Consider the following 8509-nt stretch of genomic DNA (forward strand, 5'->3'; position numbering starts at 1 on the left):
GAAGGTTTGCCTGCTGCAGCTGCTCAAATCTCTCTCTCTCTCCCTCTCTCTATCTCTCTCTTGCTCTCTCTATCTCTCTCCCTCTCTCCAACGTCACAACAGCAACTACCTCAAACCAAACTGAACTGAACTGAACTCTGCATTAGCTTAAGACTCTTCATTTACCCCTGGACTATGATACTTGGTTTTGATTCTTATTCCTACACTTCTGTATTTATTATTGCTAGCCTGTTTTATATGTATATTTGCATTTTTGATACAGTATTACTTAGTTTACTAATTTACTAGTTTACTATTACTTAGTTTACCTTTATATACAGTACACCAGACTCCAACATACCATTCCATTTCTGCAGGTTTGTTAGCCCAGTGACGGGGTACGTAACAGGAGGAACTCAGCCGGTCAGGCAGCATCTTTGGAGTCAAATTAAGAGTCGGCTTCTCAGGCCGAGACCATTCGTCAGTGTGCGATGATTTGAGATACTGATGAAGGGTCTCGGCCCAAAATATCGACTATTTATTTCTCTCCATAAATACAACACAGTACAGGTGCTTCGGCTAATGATGGAGTGCTGACATTTTAGCCTGCTCTACCATAAACATAACCCTTCCTTCCACACAGCTCTCCACTTTTCTTTCATCCTCGTGCTTGTCTGAGTATCTTAAATGCCCCGAATGTATCTGCCTCCACCACCACCACCTTTTCAGAGCGTTCCACGCAACCACCAATCACTGTGTAAAAATGTACCTCTGACAACCCCCCAGACCTTCCTCCATTCTTCTTCAAATGATGCCCCCTCGTTTTAGCGATTGCTGACCTGGGAAATACTTCCTATGTTTTAAAAGCTCCATATGATGGTTGAGGGGTAGGAGCGGTTTTGAATGTGGTGGAGTGGCCAGTCGTGACACTTGTACCTTCTGCCTGATGGCAGCAGCGAGAAAAGGGTAAAATGTGATGACATAGAAACACTATAAACTACAAAAGTAAATACAGTGTAATAAAAAGGAATAAAGAAGAAAATACAGAGGTCCGATGGGTTAGATTGTCCGGAGTCAGAGGTCTGCTGTCTGCGAGTCTGAGCCAGGATGTGAGGTTGTAGTCAAGGACTGAAGGCCTAGCGGCCGCCTGTCCTTTGTTTGGCCCAGAGGCAGCCTGTCCACGCCAAGGACTGAAGGCCTAGAGGGAGCCTGACAGAGCCAAGGACTGAAGGCCTAGAGGGAGCCTGTCCAATACCAAGGACTGAAGGCCTAGAGGGAGCCTGTCCAGAGCCAAAGACTGAAGGCCTAGAGGGAGCCTGACAGAGCCAAGGACTGAAGGCCTAGAGGGAGCCTGTCCAACGCCAAGGACTGAAGGCCTAGAGGGAGCCTGACAGAGCCAAGGACTGAAGGCCTAGAGGGAGCCTGACAGAGCCAAGGTCTGAAGGCCTAGAGGGAGCCTGACAGAGCCAAGGACTGAAGGCCTAGAGGGAGCCTGACAGAGCCAAGGACTGGGGCCTAGAGGGAGCCTGTCCAACGCCAAGGACTGAAGGCCTATAGGGAGCCCGTCCAACGTCAGGGACTGAAGGCCTAGAGGGAGCCTGACAGAGCCAAGGACTGAAGGCCTAGAGGGAGCCTGTCCAACCTCAGGGACTGAAGGCCTAGAGGGAGCCTGACAGAGCCAAGGACTGAAGGCCTAGAGGGAGCCTGTCCAACGCTAAGGACTGAATGGTTCACATCATGAACGGTTTAACAGAGGATAGTTGAAGAGAAGACCAGGCAGTAAACAGTTTAATGTGGGGTGGGGGGAATGGTGGAAGTGAAGGAAATGAATTCTGTGCTAAACACGAAACAGCAGAACCTCACTTCGGGAAGTCTGATCACCTGTCTGTACTTCTACTCCCTGAGTACAGGCAGAGACTGAAGACTGGATCACCAGCAGTGAGGACCAAGAAGGTTTGGACAAGGGAAGCACAGGAGCGCTTACAGGACTGCTTTGAATCGGTGGACTGGACTGTATTCAGGGATCCATCTTCGAATCCAGATGAGTATGCCGCAGTTGTTTAATGCCGGCTTCATTAAAACCTGTGTGGATGAGTGTGTGCCTAATAAAATTTGCCGTACTTTTCCAAACCAAAAGCCGTGGATGAACCAGGAGGTATGTCGTCTGCTGAGGGCTGGATCTGTGGTATTTGAGTCTTGGCAACCCAGGTCTGAACCAGAAAGCCAGGCAGACTTGTGGAGGGCTGTTTCAAGAGTGACCAAACAATTCCCAGCAAAGTTGTCGGCAACATCGGATGCATGGGAACTCTGGCAGGGTTCGCAGGACATTACTTCCTGCAAAGCGAAACCCCATAGTATGACTGGCACCGATGCTTCACTACCAGATGAGCTCAACGCCTTCTATGCCCGCTTTGAAAGGGAGAATAGAACCACAATTGTGAAGACCCATGCTGCACCTGGTGACTCTGTGATCTCTGTCTCGGAGGCCGATGTCAGGCTGTCTTTCCGGAGGGAGAACCCTCGCCAGGCAGCAGGCCCTGTTGGACTACCTGGTCATGCTCTGAAATCTTGTGCCAACCAACTGGCAGGTACATTTTCAACCTCTCGTTGCTATGGTGCGAAGTTTCCAAAGGGCAACAATTATACCATTGCCCAAGAAGAGTAGTGTGAGCTGCCTTAATGACTATCGTCCAGGAGCAATCACATCGACAGTGACTGAGTGGTTGGTCGTGGCTAGATTCAACTCCTGCCTCAGCAAGGACCTGGACCTGCTGTAATTTGCCTATCGCCACAATAGGTCTACAGCACACACAATCTCAATGGCTCTCCACACGGCCTTGGATCACCAGGACAATACAAATACCTCCGTCAGGATGCTGTTCATTCACTGTAGCTCAGCGTTTAACACCATCATTCCTACAGTCCTGATCAATAAGCTACGGAACCTGAGTCTCTGTATCTCCCTCTGCATCTGGATCATTGTCCAAACTGGAAGACCACAATATGTGTGGATTGGTAATAATATCTCCACCTCGCTGACGATCAACGCTGGCACACACCAGGGATGTGTGCTCAACCCACAACTCTACTTTCTCTGTGTGGCTGGGTAAAGCTCAAATGCCATCTGTGAATTTGCTGATGATAGAACCATTGTTGGTAGAATCTCAGTGGTGACGAGAGGGAGTACAGGAGTGAGATATTCCAGCTAGTTGAGTGGAGTTATAGCAACAACCTCGCACTCAACGTCAGTAAGACCAAAGAACTGATTGTGGACTTCAGAAAGGGTAGGACGAGGGAACATGAACCAATCCTCATAGAGGGATCAGAAGTGGAGAGAGTGAGCAATTGGTTCCTGGGTGTTGAGATCTCTGAAGATCTAATCTGGTCTAACCAGAACAGGAGCTATTTTTCATTGGGATTTTGAGGAGATTTGGTTTGTCACCTAAACCAGTTGAAAACTTCTATAGATGTACCACAGAGAGCATTCTGACAGGCCACATCACTGTCTGGTTTGGGGACGGTGTGACTGCATGGGATCAAAAGCAGCTACACAAAGTTGTAGAATTAGTCAGCTCCATCTTGGCTCCATGGTATTCAAAACATTTTCAAGGAGCGGTGCCCCAGAAAGGCAGCATCTATCATTACGGACCCCCATCACCCAGGACATGTCTTCTTCTCCTTGTTACCATCAGGAAGGAGGTACGGAAGCATGAGGGCACACACTCAGTGATTCAGGAACAGTTTCTGCCCCTCTCCCATTCGATTCCTAAATGGACACTGACCCTGTGAACACTAACTCAACTTTTTAATATAATTCCTTTTGCACAATTTTTAATCTAGTCAATATTATCTGGATAGACAGGGTCTGATTAGGAATAGCCAGCATGGATTTGTGCAGGGAAGGTCATGTTTGACTAATCTTATTGAAATTTTTGAAGAGGTTACGAAGAAAGTTGATGAGGGTAAAGCAATGGATGTTGTCTATATGGACTTCAGTAAGGCCTTTGACAAGGTTCCACACGGAAGGTTATTTAGGAAGGTTTAATCGTTAGGTATTAAAATTGAAGTAGCAAAATGGATTCAACAGTGGCTGGATGGGAGATGCCAGAGAGTAGTGGTGGACAACTGTTTGTCAGGTTGGAGGCCGGTGACTAGCGGTGTGCCTCAGGGGTCTGTACTGGGTCCAATGTTGTTTGTCATATACATTAATGATCTGGATGATGGGGTGGTAAAGTGGATTAGTAAGTATGCAGATGATACTAAGATAGGTGGAGTTGTGGATAATGAAGCAGTGTTTCAAAGCTTGCAGTGAGATTTAGGCCAGTTAGAAGAGTGGGCTGAACGATGGCAGATGGAGTTTAATGCTGATAAGTGTGAGGTGCTACATTTTGGTCAGAATAATCCAAATAGGACATACATTGTAAATGTTAGGGCATTGAAGAATGCAGTAGAACAGAGTGATCTAGGAATAATGGTGCATAGTTCCCTGAAGGTGGAATCTCATGTGGATAGGGTGGTGATGAAAGCTTTTGTTATGCTGGCCTTTGTAAATCAGAGCATTGAGTATAGGAGTTGGGATATAATTTTAAAATTGTACAAGGCAGTGGTAAGGCTGAATTTGGAGTATTGTGTACAGTTCTGGTCACCGAATTATAGGAAAGATATCAACAAAATAGAGAGAGTACAGAGAAGATTTACTAGAATGTTACCTGGGTTTCAGCACCTAAGTTACAGGGAAAGGCTGATCAAGTCAGTTCTTTATTCTTTGGAGTGTAGAAGGTTGAGGGGGGACTTGATAGAGGAATTTAAAATTATGAGGGGGATAGATAGAGTTGATGGGGATAGGCTTTTTCCATTGAGAGTAGGGGAGATTGAAACAAGAGGACATGAGCTGAGAATTAGGGGACAAAAGTTTAAGGGTAACACGAGGGGGAATTTCTTTACTCAGGGAGTGGTAGTTGTATGGAACGAGCCACCCACACCGGACCCCCTGCAATTCACAACCGATCAACAGATGATGCAATAGCCAATGCTCGACATACCGTCCTTACATATCTGGGGAAGAATGGTGCTTATGTCAGAATGATGTTCTTGGACTACAGCATTCAACACAATTCCCTCCAGGCTCGACAGACAGCTCAGAAACCTCTCCCTTGTGCATCTGGATCCTGGACTTCCTGTCAGATGGCCAGCAGGTGTTGAGAGTGGGCTCCCTCACCTCCACCCCTCCGACTCTCAACATACGAGCTCCTCAGGGCTGTGTCGACACCCACAGCTCCAATCTGCTGATTAAATTTGCTGACGACACTACATTGATTGGCCTAATCTCAAACAATAGCGAGGTGGACGACAGGGAAGAAGTCATCTCTCTGATACAGTGGTGTCAAGAAAACAACCTCTCCCTCAATGTCACAAAAACAAAGGAGCTGGTCGTGGATTACAGGAGGGATGGAGACCGGCTAACCCCTATTGAATCACTGGATCTGGGGTTGAGAGGGTAAACAGCTTCAAGTTCTTCAGCATCCACGTCACCGAGGACCTCACGTAGTCTGTACACAACAGCGCCTTTCTCCTCAGACGGTTGAGGAAGTTCGGTACGGGTCCCCAAATCCTAAGAACTTTCTATAGGGGCACAATTGAGAGCATCCTGACTGGTATATGGGAACTGTACCTCTCTTCATCGCAGGATTCGGCAGAGAGTGGTGCCTACAGCCCAGCACATCTGTACGTGAACTTCCCATGATTCAGGACATTTACAAGGACAGGTGTGTCAAAAGGGCCCGTAGGATCACTGGGGACACAAGTCACCCTGAGCACAATCTAATCCAGCTGCTACCATCTGGGAAGCGATACCGCTGCATAAACCCCAGGCTCCAGTGCAGCTTCTTCCATCAAACATCACACTGACTGTTCTGTTTATTATAAATTACTATGATTGCACATTTAGACGGAGAGGTAACGTGAAGATTTTTACTCCACATGTATGTGAAGGATGTAAGAAATAAAGTCAATTCAATTCAGTCCAAGCAACACACACAAAATGCTGGAGAAACTCAGCAGGGCAGGCAGCATCTACGGAAAAAAGTACAGTCGACATTTCGGGCCGAGACTCTTCAGCAGGACTGGAGAAAAAAACATGAGGAATCGCAGTCAAAAGGTGGGCGGCGGGGGGAGAAACACGAGGTGATGGGTGAAACCGGAAGCTGGGAAGTTGATTGGGTGAAAGAGACACAGGACTGGAGAAGGGTGAGTTCTATAGGAGAGAACAGGAGGCCATGGAAGAAAAGTGGGAGGAGCACCAGAGGGAGGCGATGGGCAGGCAAGGAGATGCAGTGAGGGAGGGAAAATGGGCACGGGGAACGGTGAAGGAGGGAAAATGGGCACGGGGAACAGTGAAGGAGGGAAAATGGGCACGGGGAATGGTGAAGGACGGAAAATGGGCACGGGGAACGGTGAAGGAGGGGTGGCCATTACTGGAAGTTTGATAAATCGATGTTCATGCCATCAGGTTGGAGGCTACCCAGACGGAATATGAGATATTGCTCCTCCAACTGAGTGTGGCCTCATCGCGACAGTAGAGGAGGCCCTTGGTGGACATGTGGGAATAGGCAGTGGAATTAAAATGGGCGGCTACTGGGAGATCCTGCATTTACTGGTGAAGCAGACTCCCAATCTATGTCGGGTCTCACCGATGTACAGGCCACACCAGAGGCACCAAACACAGTGTATGACCCCACCTGACACACAGGTGAAGTGTCGCCTCACCTGGAAGTGCCAGGAGGGAGTTCAGTGGGAAGGGACGAATGGACATGAGTCGTGTAGGGAGTGATCCCTGCTGAAAGCAGAAAGTGGGGGAGAGGGAAAGATGTGCTTGGTGGTGGGATCCTGTTGGAGACGGTGGAAATTACAGAAATTATTAAGAGTGAGGACAGGTTCCGCTAGATGCAGGAGAGTGGTGGTGGAAGGGAACAGGTTGGGACGGGTGTCCAGAAAGAAAGAGAGAGCTCTGAGGCCTTCCTGCTGGTGGATGAAGGTGTACAGGGACTGGACATCCACAGTGAAAATAAGATGCTCGGGGCCAGGGAACATGAAATCATTGAAAGATCCAGAGTGTGTGAAGTCACTGAGGGTTCACTCCATCCTGTGACAGTGATCCCGACACTCAACTCCTCAGACAGGGGAAACATCCTCCCTGCATCCTGTCTGTTGAGCCCTGAACGACTTTGCGCTTCCCCGAGATCTCCTCTCATTCTTCTAAACAGGAGAATGTTATGTTCTCTGAGAACATACAACAGTACAGCACAGGAACAGGCACAGAAACTGAAATTTCTGATGTGGACTGTCAAGTTTGTCTAAAGTTACAACAGGACCTCAATCAACTGGGAATATGGGCAAAGGAATGGCAGAAAGAATTCAAAATAGAAATGGGCAAAGTGACGCATTTTGTAAAGTTAAAACCAGGACAGAATGTACACAGTGAATGTCAGGGCTTGAGGTGTGTTATGGAATAGAAATACCCAGGGGAACAAGTACACAGTTCCTGAGAGTAGAGACACAGGTAGACAGTGTAGTGAAGAAGGGGTCTGGTACGCTGGCCTTCATCGATCGGGGATTAAGTACATGAGATGGTTTGTCGTGTTACAGCTGTACAAGACATTGGGGAGACCACATTTTTAGGACATTTGGATTGAAAACGTTTAGAGGAATGCTGGCCAAATGCTGTCAAATGGGACGTGCTGAGGAAGCCAGCTTGGTTGTCAGGGACATGTTACGTCGAAGGGCCGGTGTGTGTGCTGTCACCTCCATTAGTCTCATTCGGAAGAGTGGGACCTCACATCAGAGCAGGGCTGTACAGGGGGGAAGTCAGGAAGTTTTCCTGCATCCGTGTTTGAGTAATCCCAGTGTATCCAACACCTCACAATCTTCTTTACATCAAGATCCCACATTTCAGTGTCAAAGATATTTGCCTGACAATTTAAATAATTGATATTTAATCACCTTTTCAGCCTCCTGCTTTACACCTGTATTTATTCCCCAGACCTTCCATCCTCCCTCTGGTCAGTCTGTACACTGCTCTGAAGAACATCAGAAACAGAAACAGGGAGGCCATTCAGCCCCTCACACTTGCTCTCCCATTAGACATGATCCATACCACTTCCCTGTGCTCCTGCTGTTTCTACTGATTCACTTTGTATCCAAAACTCTATCCACGTCTCTCCTCAACATAGTTACTGTGTAAATGTGCAGAGCCCTGTTAGATTGTGAGCTGTGTAAATACATTTATTCACCTCTGAATGGTCGTCCCCTCACTGTGTCTCCTCATGCTGACATCCCCGTTACCAGAAACATCATCCCTGCATCTACCTGGGGAGCCTGGAGTAAATCTCAGACTCTCTCTGTGTCTCCGCCAAACACAAATACACACAGGGGGCTTCACCATTTACATTTCTCCATTGCGTCAATGACCAACACAGTCTGCCCGAGGATTGTGCTGCGATCAGCCGGCTTGTGTTGCCACACTTCCGGCTCC

The sequence above is a fragment of the Hypanus sabinus genome, chromosome 5 (assembly GCF_030144855.1).
Source record: "Hypanus sabinus isolate sHypSab1 chromosome 5, sHypSab1.hap1, whole genome shotgun sequence".
Taxonomy (NCBI): Eukaryota; Metazoa; Chordata; class Chondrichthyes; order Myliobatiformes; family Dasyatidae; genus Hypanus; species Hypanus sabinus.